The sequence below is a fragment of the Lemur catta genome, chromosome 9, assembly GCF_020740605.2.
Source record: "Lemur catta isolate mLemCat1 chromosome 9, mLemCat1.pri, whole genome shotgun sequence".
Taxonomy (NCBI): domain Eukaryota; kingdom Metazoa; phylum Chordata; class Mammalia; order Primates; family Lemuridae; genus Lemur; species Lemur catta.
The window spans coordinates 35,603,555-35,620,347 of record NC_059136.1 but is presented as its reverse complement, the minus strand read 5'-3'; the positions used below and the strand labels follow the sequence as shown (position 1 = coordinate 35,620,347).

Here is a 16,793-nt window from a genome sequence, read left to right as displayed (position 1 = left end):
CATGTATATCGCAGATAAGGCCCGAGACTCAGGGAGGGGTGCTGTGCTCTGTATACCTGAGGTCACACAGGAAGGAAGTGGTGGAGCCTCCGTTTCAGCTAGGTAGCTTGGCAGCAAGGCCTGCCTGCTTCAACTCTGAGCTTTACTGCCTCCCTGCGACGTGTGACCTTCCCCCTGACACGCAGCATCCCTGCCCGCCCTAGAGTTCGGTTCTTTGAGTTGTCAGCCCTGCCTGCCACCCCTGATGGCTCCAGCATTTAGCCTTCTGTGTGCTTCCAGCTCAGGGATGTGCAATAATAGGCCAAAGCCATCAGTGTTTTCTAGAATATACTGTGCTACTTAGAAAATAGCCTCTGTGATGCCACATGTTTCATAATTTGCCCCAGTAAACTTTGTTATCCCTTTCCCATTGCCCTCATCATTTACTCTTGTTTGCACGAACCCTGGGCTCTTATTTATTACCCTTTCCCACGGTACTCTCATCTGTTTTCTTATGCATTACCCTCAGAAATGAGGATGCTTACTGGGTCCAGCGGTGCCTGAATGAGGTTGGTCCCCAGGGGGAAACAGAGTCTGAGGTCTGGGTTTCTCCAGATTGGTTCTGCCCCTGAAGCTGCCTTCTCAGAATGAAAGCTCCAGGCACCTAAACCCCCATCTACTTTAGGAGCACAGCAGACTAGGTGTGTGAAGCAATGTGGACAGCCAAGAGGATGGATTATTTAAGAAATCTTGCATCAGTTCTGAAGCTTGGGTTACCAGCTGTCATCCAGCACCTTGGTTCCACTAGATTGATGGCTTCTTGCCACTGTAGAATTAAGTCTCCAAACAGCAGTGGTATGTCCCATGCCTGCCATCAACTGCTCGTCTCCACTGGTTGCAGGCACAGCCTAGCCCACATTGGTAGGTTATGTTTTCCCATGCATTGTTGGGCTGCCCCCGTGGTGGGGTGTCCCATTCACCTAGCATCTGATGAATAGAGTCAGGACTCAGATTGCTAATGCTGATGTCTCATTTCTCTTGTCTTGTATGCCTTCTTCCATTCTCTTACTTCTTTCAAGCTACTGATCACAAGTTCCCTTTTGTAGGAAGTTCTCCATGAGTAGCTTAGTTGTCATCTTCATTGTTAATGTCACTTGAGCATTATGATAAACACTTTACGTGAATCACATAATTTAACCTGTACCAAATCATTATTACCTTTCATTTATTGTCTAGCAACTTTATGCACAACTTCCTTACGGAACCAAATATGTGGGTCCATCCATTCATTTGTCCATCCAGTCATCATGTAATCACCCAACACAAGTGCTGGGGGAAAAAGGATGAAGAAAATTAACTCAATGATCTGCGTCTCTTCCACACATTAAAACAACCATGAGTGTTTGCACACTGTTTACAGCTCTTACTCACTGATTGTAGCTTTGAGCCTAGGCTTCAGTATCCTTATCAAGAGAGTGCGCCAAAGAAGCAGTTCCCATCTGGCATGGCCTGTTTGCCAACCTGGTCTTAGACTCTTCATCCTGGTGGCACAAGTCCTGAGCATCAATCATAAGAACCTTCTGGGTGCAGGTCGGATTCCCTAGGAAGCAGCTGCTGAGATGTAGATCAGTGAGAAGGATGCCTCTTATGGGGTTCCTTTGGGATTGACAGCTGTGAAACTAAAGGGGAAGTAATCAGGATTGGACAGAGGGAGAAGTCAAACTGTGACAGTGTCCCAACAAAGACCAACCTTAGGGGAAGTTGAAAGCCCAGGAGCTAGAATGACCCTTCAGAATTGTCCTGAACTGGGGTGAGGGTTGATCAGTCCTTGTACGTAGGCTCCCTTGGAAGGATGCTCTACCTTGAACAAGGTAATGGTATATAGCCAAAGTAGTCCCCAAAGGGGGCTGAAAGCTGAGGGTCATCTTCCAGCACTTTCACCAACTGCTTTGGATGATGGTTGGATGGATAAATATCTGCTATGCTCATCATTTCATCCCCAGTACCTAGTACATAACAGGCATCTGGTATTTGGGGGAATGAATTACATAAGCTTTATGGAAGCAACATGAGTAATTCACTCAGCAAGTATTTACTATTTTAGAAATGATTTATTAAGCTCTTTTACATGCTACTCTTATGGAGTTTACAATCTAGGGGTTTTGGGGTGGGCGGTGGTTCAACTTTGGCTTCCTGGAAGAGGCAACCTTCATACTGGGGGTGTGACTTCCTGGATGGTGGGCCCCAGCCCGTGCTGGGCCCCGTGTTTCCTTGGCTCCCTAGAAGCTGGCTTACTGAGATGGAGAGTTGAATGGGTATGGGATGTTTTCTCAGGGAGGGGACTCTCCATTGCAGCCCACCTCTTGGTGCACCTGTCCACCGTGGGAAATTCCCTGCCTAACATTCACTGACGTTTGAGCTCCCCGTAGCCTGGAACTTCCCCAAGGGTCCCATTGGCCCAGTGCCTTTACATCATTTGAGTAGTTGAAGAATGGAGGGACCACTCTTTTGAACTAAGCGGAAAAATATGTATTTCTCCTCTGTGAGTCACCAAAAACTACAGCCCAGCTTATACGCAATTACTTAGCTTCTTTTTCTCTGTATGTAAATGAACTATTATTCTAGTTCAGGAAGTACAGACTCTGCACAAGGAGGACGAAATGAAATCAGTGAATTTGACATCTGAAAGAGACCTAGAGTTTGCTTCTTCCAACCCCCTTCCTTTGTAAGAGGTCCCCTGGTGGGGAAGGGACTGGCCAATGCTGCCCCAAGGGCTTTGGGAGAGGTATAGGGCATGTGGTCTGGTGCAGAGCATTTGCCAGCTGGTGCAGGTTTCTTCCCAGCCTGTTCACCTCCCCACGGGGCACCAGGAAGGTGCTGCACAGCCCAGCATGTGGTGGGTGGTTCTTATCTGCACGAGTCACCCAAGTGATCAGAAAGGCTTTTACCGAAAGCAATGGCTTTGATGTTCTGGGTGACAAGACCCAAGCGTGCTGGCAGGAAGGGAGGTTTTTGGGGTTGGAGAAATGAAGACTATTTACCTTTGGGGTTGACTTAATAACTTAACACCCTTGCGGTGGGAGGGTGTTTGTAAGGGAAAATTGAATGTAAGTGTAGTGCAAAAAGGAAAGTTTGAGGTAGAAGGCAGGAGGGGAAATGCTTCTAATGGCTCAGGGAAAACCTCCTGGTAAGGTTGACCTTCCAGAGCCTTCTTCCTCCCCACGCCCCCACCACATCTCCTGTTTCGATGATGAGGTTTGCATGACACATTTACAGTCCACAAGGCATTTTCCCACGTGTCACCTCCGCCAGTCTGCTCATGAGCGGTGCCACCAAAGACTGACCCACACGTGCAGCTTTTGGAGGGAGCTTGGCTTGGAACTTGGGGGTCTCTGATACCAAGTCCTTTCTTCCTGGGAAATGGTGTTTGTCACTTTCCCTCTAAGGGGAAAGTGTAGGTTTTAGGAGTCCAGTTTCTGGAGCTAGACTTCCTCCCCTTCCCTGTCTGCCTCGCTCCACTGTCAGGACCTTGGGCACCACTCCTGACCATTTTGTGCCTTGGTTTCTTGAGCTGTAAAATGGGATGAGAGTCCCTACTCCCCTCGTGGGGTTGTTGTAGGGATGAGAGCACTCGCACAGTTCTAGCTCCCATTGGAGGTGGATGACTGTGTGTTAGGATTACCCGGGGCTGGCTCTCCTAGCTTGCTTTAACAGCAGTTCTGTGGTCTCAGGGACATATGACTGTCTCTTGGTGATCAGATCTAAACACTCCAAGAATAACCACTGATCCTACTTATTCTGAGCCTTTAATCATTCTAGTCCCTTCACCCTGTGAAATTGGGAGGGTGTGTAGTGAGTGACAGCTGTGTACCAGGAATGGAGCATCATTATTCAGCATGGCTTACTCTCTGCTTCATACGCAGAGTGGGCTCACAAGTAACTGGGTTGACTTCTTTTTCCTTTTTTGTATTAAAAAACAACAACACAAAAACCTTTCTTGAATAAGTAACTCATTTACAAGACACAAGATCCGAAAGGAAAAGTTTTCAATGAAGCCTGCTACTCATCTGTGTCCCCAGACTCTCGTTTCTCCTCCCCGCTGACTCGGTTGTTGCTGGTTGTTGAACCTCCTTCCTGAGACAGTCTGTGCATTTTTTAAAAGATGATGTGTGCCCATGAGTACATTTACAGCCAGGTGTGGAACACCACTGTGTCCAGTGCTAGGGGCAGTACGATGGAGGTACACAGGACCTGGAGACTGGAGTCTGGGGTCCCTGCAGTTTGTAGCTGCATTAAGACTTTTCAGCGCATGCAGCCTCAGCTTCAGAGGAAGCGCTGGTCTTGGTGTTTGCTGTGGCTTTGGCCGGGAGCACCTGCCTCCCTTCTGCCTCCTGTTGAAGCAACCTGGGGTCAAATCCCAGCTCACCTGCACGCCACGATGCTGGATGGTCAGGATGCGGCCTACTTATTTCTCATTTGTGCTCCCAGCCTGGCCCCAGGTGGTATGAAGAGCAGTAGCCACCATTTTTCTTTCTTCTTCTTGGGCAGAGGAGGTGGTGGTTCAAATTAAATTTCGGTTTTATCCTTTGTAATTTTCTACTCAATAAATTATAACATTTGTAGATAAGGTGACAAAGGTTTGTGAGAAGGGCTTTTATTTTTCGCTTGCATGGATGGTTGATACTCAGCTATTGAGGCTGGTTCTCCCCTTCCTGTTCTGTAGCTGCTGGGCATCTTTCATTCTAATATGATTTCAAATTAGCAGAAAACAATTGCATAGGTGATGCTAAGAACTACTGTACACCCAGGTGCATCAGTTGGTAACTCACTCTCTATACGCTCCCCCGCCACTATTTTTTCTGACTCATTTGAGACTTACGGTCATGTCCTTTTATCCGTAAGTATTCAGTGTGTGTTTCCTAAGAACAAGGACATTCTCTTACGTAACGCCTGTGAAATACTCAAACTCAGGAAATTTAGCATTGCTACCATCGTATTATCTAATCTAGAGGCCACATGCAATAGCATCAGTTGTTCCAATAATTTTTTTTTGGACTATTTTTTTCCTAATTCTAGATCATCATTACATTCAGTGGTCATGTCTCTTTAGCCTCCTTCAACCTGCAAGGGTTGGTTCCTCAGCCGTCCTTGTCCTTGACATTTTTGAGAAGTCCAGGCAAGTTGTTTTGGAGAAATGTCCTTCGGATTAGATTGGGGCTTTTATTTCTGAAAACGCATACTATACCACTTGCTTTAATCCTGTAACCTTCAGTGGTCCCATATGGCTGGTGGTCATATCCACATTTGCAGATGAAGAAACTGAGGCATAGGGAGCAGAAGTGACTTGTCCAGGGTCACATTCTCAGAAAGTGACAGAGCTAGAATCCAAATCTAGAACTGTCTGTCTTGAAACCTAATTTAAATATCAGGCAATAGGAATAATGACAGCAATTAGAGCCTGAGAATAACGAAGTGTTTATCATGCACCTACTTTGAGCCAGAGGTTGTGCTAAGCATTCCATATGCACTGCGGGGCAGCCCCCACGCCAATCCAGGAGTAGCTTCTCTTTCTATCCCTGATTTACACATGAGACCAGAGAGGTTAGGTTGACTGCTTACAGTGACACAGCTGCTAGCTGGTGGGAACTAGTTCTGACCCAGGAAGCCTGTGTCCTGAGCCTCTGCATGTTGCTCTGTGCTCGGGCCTGCTGGATTTCATAGAATCTGGGCAAGCATGGGAGCCGGGCTTTGCTGACCCCCTGGGAGAGGCATAGCAGTATCTGTTTGTGTCTTTTTGTGGGGCCTTCTCCATCCTACAGCTGAGGCCTGTACTCAGGGGCTTCCCGGGGGAAGCAGGTCTTCCCTCTGCATCCACAGCTCCAGTAGGTGCAGTGGTCCACTCTGTGATCTGTTCGTCGTGGGCGGATGGTGTTTTGGTGATTTCCAGGTCAGGCATCTGTGTGCTGTTGCTCATTTCACGGCTGGCTCACTCTCTCCTGCCAAGTAGCTAAGGGCCCTTGCCTGTGGAGTGGCTGGCCTGGCTGCTATCTGCCCACCCATTTGGCCCCACTACCTGGGCTACATCCAGGTGGCATTAAAAGCCGGCTGTCCTGGATGATGAGGCTGCCTGGCTCACAGTGGAAGCGTTGATTCAGGGTGTTATACCAGTGCCTCTCCACCTTTGTAACAGAGCGCTGCCTCACACACGGGGCTGCCTCTCCTTGTTCAGGTTACCCAGCCTCTGTGCCTCCCACCTTCTGGTTGGAGAAAGATCATACGGCTCTGCCTCTTGGCTTGTAGAGAGGAGTAGATGATCTGAGACTATGACTTGCTTGGAATTCTGCCAGCAGAGAAAAAGACAGATCTCAGGGCAGAACGACTGAGAGGCTCTGCCCCACCTCTGCCTCTTACCTCCTAGGGGTCTCAAGGGGCCTGGGTCTACCTGTCCTGGGCACTCAGGCTCCTCAGACATCAGAACACAGTTGTGGGCCCCAACAGTGATCTTCATTCACTCCTGAGCGACATCAGGAATGTATTGTCAGCATCTTTAGAAAGCCTAGGTCTTGCTTGGCCAGGTTCAGGGTACCTCTGTCAATCACAGAGCAGGTGAATGTCCTTCCTTGGGGACAGTGTGTCATGAGAGGGAATGGCAGGAGGGTAGGGGGGCAGTCACCCGACTCTCCAGGCCTGCCACCTGCTACCCATCTGACCTCCTTCTCCACCCCCTCCTCCTCTTCTTTGAGGGTTGCCAGATTTCTGAGCAGGTTCCTTTGCAGTGGCCAAGTGAGTCCCGTCACTCTGTGCTGGGCCAGTCTCCTTTTCCCTGGCTCGTCTCGGTGGGTGGGAAGTGACCCTACTGCTGGGTAGGTTTGATGTTTTGAGGCTGTGCTGTGATCTTCCCGCTCTGCAATGGGCTCCGAGCACCCTGGCCGGCCCAGCACTCCTGACAGCTCCTGGGGGAAGCTTAGAAATTTTAGTTCCTTAATTTCCATGGAACATTGCTCTGTGTGTGTGGTTAAAAACATTAATTAAAAATATGCATCAGTTTGGCTGCCTTGGAAAGAGGTTCTCTTTTCTGCAGAAGCCCAAGTTCTGTGTTATTTCTGCCTCTCCGCCCCACTCCCTTGCAGGGAGGAGAGGGAGCCAGCTTTCAAACCAGCCGTCTGGCCATGCCTTTGGTGTTTGGTGTCAGGCAGCCTCCTTAGCTCCTCTGAGCTGTAGTTTCCACATCTGTAAGATGGGGGAAGCTGGTTTTATGTGTCTCCTGGCTTCCTGGGGCCAATGCATGTGTTAGACGGGGAGAGGACAGTCCTCAGTGAAGTGTCATCTATAGAGTGTACTCTTAAACAGCACTGTTGTTACGATTAACTACATTTCCCTAGCGCCCTATAGTTTACAGAGCATCTCTTTGGTACACTCTCTTATGTAATCCTGCAGCACACCTGGGGGGTGGGTAGTGTTCTAACCCACTCCTTCTCACAGACAGGTACACTGAGGAGTGAGGGGTGGGTCACAGCCAGGCCTGGAGCTGAGGTTCTATGATTCAAGCCCCAGGCTCCAACATGATCTCACTGCCTTCATTTGTTCCCTGGGCCCCGTGTGCTGAGCCCTCACTATAAGTCATTGTGGTGGAATAGGAATAGGGGAGACCTTTTATTTCCGTTCAGGAGGAAACTAAGAGGCGAAGTCTCCAGTGTTTGCCTAAGTGGTTTAATAATGGCTGACTTATCCAAGTGCTTATAATGTCGTGGGCCAAGTGCTAAGCTCTGCAAAGCTTCTCACCTAACACTAAGAACACATCTCTAAGATGAGAAACTGAGGCTCAGAGAGTTTACGTAACTTGCTCAGGCTCCTGAAAGGACTTTTTAAGTAGCAGAACTGGGATGCCAACCCAGGAAGTCTGAGAAGAGCCCACTGGCAACTGGGAGGCTGTGCTGCTGCCCTTTTTGGGTAACCAAGCGATTGCATTTTGACAATAAGGCAAAGATGCTTTCCCGGTCAAAAGGCCTGGGGAGCGTGGGAGGCTGCTCGCTGGGGAGTGCAGAGGTGCTGAGGGTGGCATCTTTCTGAGTGCATTGCTCGTCAAGGGGACTTTTCTGAGTGAGGGTGAATTCACCCTGTGCTGCTGGGAACTGGACTCTGAGTGCTGGATGGATTAATTAAAGCAATAGTTAACAGGAGCAGGCAGGAACTCTCCTAGCCTTGCAGAACTGTTAGAGGTCTGTTTGTGATACCAGCACATCCGAGGGAGAACTATGACAACCAGAGTGCCTTGGAGAAGCTCATTACGGCCAAGTTGTGCCTGGAGGAGAGGGGGAATTCATCCTTCCCTGGGGATGCAGGCCACCTGCCCTCTGCTCTTGGCTGCGGTGCAAGGGCATTTCTCCTGCTGTTCTTAGAGTCAAGGGCACATTGCCCTTCAGAACTTTTAAGAGGTATTTATACTGAGTCTGTACTGACCGAGCTTCATTTCATTCATGATCTGGCTGCCAATATGCTGAGTATTTTGGGAGGTGAGGGGTGGGAAGGAGGTCTGGAAAGAGAAAGGGTCACCCCATTGTAAATGTAGTGATGTGGCTTTCTGTGGATGCCAAACCAGAGCACCCCTGTCCCTTGAAGGAGAGGAGAAGGTCAGCGTCTGGGCCCACCAGGCTAAGCATCAGGCCCTGCTTTGGGGTAGCTGGGCAGGTTCTCTCCAGAGCAGATAAGACCAGGGGTGACCCCTGGCCTCATTCCCTCCACTGTTCTTCCTTCTAGCCACCTCATGTAGCCTGATTTTCAATGATCCATTAGGATAAGATCTCTGGTGAGGATGCATTTTTTGTTCCCTGGGCAATGCATGATCTTACCCATCACGTTACTGGGTGATAGTGTTAAGCTCAGATAAAACTCACAACAAAGTTAATCTGATGCAGCTTCCATGGCTCATGTGATCTCTACTACGGAACAGGTTGGACATCCAGGGACAGGCCATTCTCAGAATGAAGTTACTGTGTGTGTTTCTTATTCCTCTCTACCTAGAATTCTTGGAATCAGATGAATGAAAATGCTCTAGCAGGGAAGGGAAATATGGTTGATAGGTGGGGGCTTAGAAGTCAGGAAGACCCAACCATCAGCTCTGGCTTGGCCACTATTGTGACTTCGGAAATGGGGGGATATCAAAACCAATCTCAGGATTAAATGGCTTAATGTATGTAAAATGTCTACCACAGTGCTTGGTGCATAATAGTTTCTTAGTAGATGTCTGCTCTACTGGTGCTTCTCATTCAGCGTTTAATGAATATGCAGTTCTTATGGTTTAAATGAATGAAACCTCTCTTTAACAAATCCATTCAAGGTAAGCACTGATACTACTATCCTTCTCTTGTATATTTCTAGAATCCTGTTACACCTGGGATTTAGGTGCTCTTCATCTGAAAAAAATACGTATTCCTTGAGCACTCCAGAAGGATTTAAGGACCACGCTTCCCTGAACTAAAGCGGGAATACTGTGGGATTGGAGAATTAAGGTAAAGGATTTTCTCCTCCTGAGCCTGTGGGACCAAAAATATCTTTGGGAATTGATGGTCTCTTGCAACACAACTTGGGTTGTGGTTCTTGATTTCCCAACATGTCTTCCTGTGCTGCTCCAAAGTGCTTGGGAAGCTGGCTTCCCATGACCTCATCCTGACCTGGTTACCTGGTTCTCAGAGTTTGGACCACTTGGTCATCGTCCCTAGAATGCTCTCCCTCTGTCCCTGGCAGAAGGAGGAGCCCACAGTCTCTTAGGCAAATACCCCATACGCCACTCCTAGCAGAAGGCATAGGATGCTCCAGTTGTCTTGCTGAGATATGTGGAGACTCTGTTGGGGAGAGGAGAAGGTGGAGTGGGACTTATGCAATAAGGTTATGCTTTTTGGGGCATCCAGAACATGAGCATTTCCTGCTTTCCCAGCCTGATCTGCACCTTTTCCTTCCACCTCCTTGAATCGCATGCTCCAACCACACCAAGGCTGAGTTTGTATGGCGTAAAGGGTGAGATGTTAAGACCCAAGGCTTTAGGCAGACCTGGGTTTTTCTGGTTTTGCTATTTACCTCACCTTGAGGAAATCACTCAGCCCCTCTAAGCCTTGGATTCCTCATTTGTAAAATAAGGATTGTATTAGTACCTACCTCATGAGGATGTTGTGTGTACTGAATGAACTTGTGGAGAAAAGGAGCTTAGCAATGCTGCCTGGAATTGAAGAGAAAATGTTCCAAAATGGAAGAGGTTTGTTTTGTTTTGTTTTGTTTTAATTCATTAATTATGCCATTTAGAGTTCCTTCCATGTACTAGGCTATCTCAAAGTCTTTGGTTTGCTGTGCTTTCTGCCTTTCACTCACCACCAAGGGGCCTGGGAAAGGGCTGCAAGTCTGCGAGTCACCTCCCTGGTCGTGCCCAGCCCCTCACGATTGCTCCCTCCACTGGCCTGCAGCGGGCAGTTGAAGACACCGCTCCATTGCACCATGGCTGCTGCAGCAGGTTGAAATCTCTTTCACCCGCTCTCTGGCACATCTATCGCTGGTGAGCTTCTCTAGAGCAAGGACTGCCTTACATACCCCAAGACCCAGCGCAGAGCCTGGCCCAGGGCTGGGTCTTGCCTAGTAGATGTTGGAAGAACAAATGAGTGAATGACTGAAAGGGGGCAGGCAAGGAGAGGGAAAAAGAGAGAGAAATAACTGAAAGAAGAAAGGTCTTAAAGGTTGAGAGGAAAGAAGGAGGTCAGGTGCGATTTTTTTTTTAAACAAGACGTTGGAAAGAAAACATAACACCGTGAAAAGGAAACTGACATGATTTCTACCATGAATTTGAAAACTACGCAAGGGTTGGAGGTGGGTGAGAAAGTGTGGACTGGTGAGAGGGCAGCAGAGAATGGTGCTCATGTGCTACTTAGGTCATTTTTTGTGTTGCACCTTAAATTTTCCAAAGCGCATTTGCATTTCTAATCTGCTGTGGTGTTCAGCACTCCTCTGACAGGCAGAGATGGAGAGCACAAGGCCTTGCCCTTCTGTCAAGGTCGGGGGACTGGCATGTGCATAGGATATTCCGTACCCACCAGGCATAGGTGATGGCTGGGGAGGGGCCCTTCTCCAGGCGCGGAGGCTTCCTGGAGAGGATGCTGCCTCTTGTGCCTCTTGAAAGATGCATGTGAATCAGGCCTTCTAGGAGCTGAGCTGCTGATTAGCAATTAAGAAGCCTTTCCACCTTTTGGAGCTCAGCACCCTTGTGCACTCACATTTCCCAGTAATTTTCTTTTCACTGTCAAATTTCTCATTTATAGACAGGCCTTCCTGTGGGAGTGCTGCCTGCATCTTTTTGGTCCTCAAGGATTCAGCCAGGCGTTGAGTTACGTTTTGGGAGCCCATGCTCTTGTTCCAGGCAGCCGGCTTTGGGAGCAGCAGTGCATATATAAATGCAACAGGCTTTTCTGTAGATCCCCACGCCCTGTCGCACCTGAAGGGCTGGAGCAAGTTGTTCTCATGTGGGAGAAAGACAGATGGGACCCTAGTCACTGGGGCAGAGAATCTGAAAGCTTGAAACACCATCCCTCCATGCTATGACTGTGACAGTGAGCAGTGATGCCTGCCTTCTGTGGACAAGGAGAGGCTTGGCAAGTCTGCCTGGGGGTGACAGGAGAGAATTTCTCTAGAATTCAGCTGTTGGGAGCAGGAGGACAGAGCCAGGGCACTGCTGGGATTCTGAAGTCCACAGTCCTGAGTGTGTCCCAGGGCAGGGCTGCTCTGATGGGGCCCTGAGAAAAGCCCAAGCATTTGTGCTTATGCCTGAGGTTCTACTTGTCCTAAAGGCACTTCTCTCACCCTGGAAGCCTGCCTGCCTGCCTGGAAATCAACTCGACTGGGCCGCACATCAATGGGATGGTGTCCCCATCTGTCCCATCTGTGAGCCTGGGCTGTTTGCACTGTCCCTACTCTGCGACAGAGTCACCAGGAGCACAGAGTCAGACATGGGGCTTCTACCTCGAGCTCCACTTCCCACTGCCTGTGTGACCCTGGGCAACTCCTTTACAACTCTCCAAATTTCTCTCTCTCATTTTTAAAAAATAACTTATTTTTGTTTTAAATTTATTTATTTATTTTAGCCATGGGGATCTCAGCTATGTTGCCCAGTCTGGCCTTGAACTCCTGGGTTCAAGTGACCTTCCTGCCTCAGCCTCCCAAGTAGCTGGAAGCATAGGCATAAACCATTACACCCGGCCAAACTTCTCTTTTCTCAGCTGCAAAATGGACCAGGACCCACTTGGGGTGGATGTGAGGATTATAGACCCTCTCCTGAGGATGGTCAATGAGAGGGAGCTCTTGCTATTTGCTACTTATTCCAGCTCCTCGCCTGTTGAGCTCCTGGCCCTCTCAGTATTGTTCTCTCTCACCCCTGGCCTCTCCTTGGAAGTGCAGACAGGGTGGGCTCCTTCCCTTTTGACCCTCACCTTGCTCTTTTAGACTCCTCTCCTGGCCTCGTCTCCCCCGGGAGCATCTCCGGGTCCCTGCCTGATCCTCCCACGCAGGCCTGCTGGGGTCTTTGGTGAGAAAACACCAGACACCTTCTGCTTTCCCGTCTGTGGACGCGAGCCAGCTCTGGTCTTGATCCGCAAAGTACAGGTATCAAGGTTGCTTCCTGTATTCAGCGTCCACAGTATTTAAAGGAACTCCTGGCCCAACTGGGACTCTACATTTGAAATGAAACATCTTTTCATAACACCTCTGTATTGGCCCATTTCTCTATTACTGTTTCTTGTGGTTTCATATTGAGGTTTTTGGTGCATTGCATTTGACCTGGAGTTTATTTTTAGTAGTAAAGACAGAGTTCAATTAATGTCAAAACATGAGGGCAATTGCAGAGGAGGGATTCGTAAGTGTAGGGGAAAATGTGCCTAATTTTCTTCTGATCACATCTGTCACTGAACATACATGGTCACACCCACAGATGTGGAGCTTCCTCCGTGGTGCCTACAATGGACTGGGCCGAGGCGGGGAGCCGTGGCTGGGCCAACCCCTGAAAATGAAAGCGTTTCTGGGTCTCTTTCAGTCCAGCTAATGCAGCAGCTGGCCACACAGATGAACCACCACCGCAGTCATCACTATGGATGATAATTCCTGTGATTATCATTAAAGGCCAGGCTTTGGAATATCCTGTTCTCATCCTCTCCCCAGCAGGCAGGATTCTCCTTCGTGGACATCAGCTCTTCTCCCCTGGATTGTAAATGTTTTGAGGGAGGGGTCTGGGTCTTGTTCTCTAATGCCAGCTTTTGGCATCATAACAAGCGCATAGGACCTGCTTGGGGAATGTTTTCTTAGGTTGACTGAATTTTAGGGCACTGGGTTTAGACTGCAAAGTCACAGTGATGTAGAAAGTGTTCTTCCTTCAAGGGCCCCCCATCTGCCTTGAGAAACCAAGTGGGCTCTGTCGTCTGCACAGGACTTTACAGTTCATAAAGCTCTTTCGCATCCTGTCTTTTACTGTGCATGTATGTATTGAGCACCTGCGGTGTGCCACTGTGCAGGGCGCCTGGCATAAAGGACAGAAAAGCCGCTGCTCCTGCTCCGAAGCGAATCCCAGGGAGTGAGGCCAGCCCCTTGGATCCCCAGGCTTCACAGATGAGGGAGGGGGAGACTCGGAGCAATTGTGTGGCTTGAGAATCCCGCTAGTTGGTCGTGGCTCTCAAATTAGAACAGGGGTCTTCTGAATCCAGGCCCTTAACCTTGTCCCACCCCCACCTGATCTGCAGGCCGGTCTTCTGCATTCTCTGGCCACTCCTCACCTCCTCTGTGTCTGTCTCTCCCTCTCTTCCTGTCTCCTCTCCTCTCTTTTCCTCTGCCTCCTTTTTTCCCTCTCCCAGCCCTGTTTCTTTTGAAGATGGGGATCTTCCTCTCTACAGTGCCTTCTGTGGGAAAGGATCTGATGGTATCGGGCTGTGTTTAGATCTTTCTGCGATCGGGGGCTGTGTCTGCCCAGCTTTCCCTGGGAGCAGAGCCTTGGGTCTCACTGAATGCACCTCCCTGGCACCTCATGTGATGACTGACACGACGTAGCTACGCCCCTCTCTGCCCCGCCCACGCCCTCATCAGCTTTCCTGCTATGAGCCAGGTGCTGTGACAGGCTATGACAAGCCACCAGCATGGACAAACAATCTCTGTCTCTCTTTAAAGGCTTTAAAATACACTGAATGTTTCAGTTGGGAGTCTCCAGAGAAACAGAACCAATAGAAGATGAAAATAGATCTGTATGTATGTCGATATCTGAGAGATTTATTTATTATAAGATCTTGGCTCACACAACTGCAGAGCCTGAGAAGTCCCATGAGCCGCTGCCTGCAAGCTGGAGACCAGGAGAGCTGATGGCAGAAAGCTAAAGGCCAGAGAGCCAGAGAGGTGATGGTATAGATTCTAGCCTTGGGTCCGAAGGCCTGAGAACCAGGAATGCTAAGATCCATGTCCCAGCTCAAGCCATCAGGCAGTGATGGAATTCAGCCTTCGTCTACCTTTTGGTTCTATTCAGACCCTCAAGGGATTGGGGGGTGCCCACTTTGGAGAGGACCGTCTGCTTCACTTGCTGAGTCCGCACATGGACGTGACAACCTCGCCTGGAAACACCCGCACAGACACACTCGGAAGCGCTGTTGCACTAGCTGTCTGGGCATCCCGTGGCCCAGTCGAGTTGACACACAAACTAACCATCACACCGGGGGAGACACTGTGCATCCAAGTACCTGCATTTGCCGGTTAATGTACATCTCGGGCACCAGGGCAGCTTGATTGTGCTGGTGGTGGTGGTCATGTGAAGGAGTCTTCCCATGGAGTGTGTATGAGACACATACTGGTGCTCTGGGCTTTTGCATAATTTAATTTTATTTTAAACTTAAGGGTAACATTTAGAAGCCTTCACTAATGAGAGAACCATCTGCTAACTTGATGTATGCGCTACACATCTGGGTACCTCCCCCTAGTGTGCCTCGTGCCGTCATTCCCTCCTCTTCCCTGCAGGGACCTCCGAGCTTAGGCTCCAGTTCCTCTCCTGGGCCCTCCCTTCCCCTTTCTGCTCTTCTTGGGATCCAGGTTCATCTGAGGAGCTGGCAAAAGCCTGTGATCCAGAGGGTTTTATTCTTGGTTTGTAATGAAGTAGTAGACAACTGAGCCCCACTGGGCACCCAGGGCCCTCGTTCCCTCCATCCTTCCTGGTGCCGGCCGGCTTTCAGAGCCCTGCGCTGCAGGGGATTCACATTTTTCCGCTCTGAGCTGTTTTCTCCCAGTTTTATCCCCCTCCCAGAGCTGGCTGCAGTGGAAGCATTCCCCCTGGCATCCTGTGGAGTTTTTTCTTCCTCCCAAGATGAAACCTTAAAACTAGGGAATTGGCCTGTTCTGGCATGTATGACGACCTCGGGGACTCATTTGGTTATTTTTCTGCTGTTGCAGAGCATGGACAACCTGGATTCCAGCCCGCAGGAAATCATATGGGAACCTTAAACAATACTGGGTTAAGGGAAGGTTTTCTAACAATAGAATTAAGGGAGGTGGGGCGGGGAAGACAATCTAAGTGGCGTCTTCCCTGAGCTTGCATCTTTCTTGAAGTATCAGCTTACTGCCCCTGCTGTAGTGGGAGGAAATGGGAAAGTGACTGGCCACGGGGGAGAAGGAGACAGCATTGCCCCTGCAGCCAGGAAGGACACCTAAACCCGGAAGAAGACCTGAGCCCAGTCTCTACTCTGCCGTTTGCCAGCCCTGTGGCTGGGAGGAAGGCTCTTAGCCCTTCTGCTCCTTGGTTTCCTTCTCTGCAGAGCGGGCTGTTCTGCGGACTAGCTGACATTGTTGTCTGTGACTCCTCCAAGACACCAGAGATGCTCTACCAACTGGTGCTGAGCGGGAGCATTCACTGGCCATTTGCTGCAGATCTTTGGACCTGATCCCCCTTCACTAATTGGAAGCAGGGGACTGGATGGCCGCCACAGTCCCTCCCAGCTTAAACATGTCACACTGATGCCAAGTCACTTTCAGGCTGATAAAACTGTCCAGAATTTAAAGGGAGTGGTAGAACGTAGTCATCACAGGGTAGCCGAAATGGAAAGAAATACTGCAGGTGTCTAAATTTTTTACCTGTAACCCCTCCACTCCCCCCACCCCCGAGCACATCCTCCACACACTTTTGAAAAATGAACTTTGTTTTTATAAGAGTCTAGGTTTACAGAAGAATTGTGAGTATAGTCCAAAAAGTTTCCCCTGTTATGAACATGTTGCGTCGTGTGGCATGTTTGTTACAATTAATGAACCAGTGCTGATACTTTATCATTTCCTGAAGTGCATAATTTTTTTAGCATTCCTTAGGTTTTACGTTACCTCCTTCTCTTCCAGGCTAACACTCAGGATCGCACGTTACATTTAGTCATTGTCTCCTTAGACTGCTGTAGGCTGTGGCAGTTTCTCAGACCCTGCTTGTTTCTGATGACCTTGACAGTTTTCAGGAGTCCTGATCAGGTGTTTTGTAGACTGTCCCTCTGTTAGGATCTGTCTGATTTTTTTCTCATCACTAGGCTGGGGTTATGGGTGTGGGGGAGGAAGACCACAGAGATAAAGCACCATTTATATCGTGTTATGTCAAAGGTACACACTATCACTGATGATGCTGACTTTGAGCACCTGTCAGTTTTCTCCACTTTAAAGATACTCTGTGTTTTTTTTTGTTTTTACTCCCCCTTTGCATGTTGTGCTCGTTAGAAGGAAGTCACTGTACACAGCCCACACGTAGTGGGGCGGGGAGCTTTGTCCTTCCTTCTTGATGGGTAGAG

The 16,793-nt window shown here is 49.1% G+C and overlaps 1 long non-coding RNA gene across 7 annotated transcripts in view; it reads left to right on the top strand.

The window, feature by feature from the left end:
• The window catches only part of LOC123644337, a 156,137-nt gene that overhangs the window by 67,982 nt on the left and 71,362 nt on the right, over positions 1–16,793 (top strand). For 6 of the 7 annotated variants that reach the window (XR_006737115.1, XR_006737112.1, XR_006737111.1 and 3 more), the window contains exon 2: positions 9,358–9,488. The exons of the other annotated variant lie outside the window; for it this stretch is intronic. This is a non-coding gene — a long non-coding RNA (uncharacterized LOC123644337). The remainder of the gene's footprint in view (positions 1–9,357; positions 9,489–16,793) is intronic. 7 annotated transcript variants of the gene reach the window in all.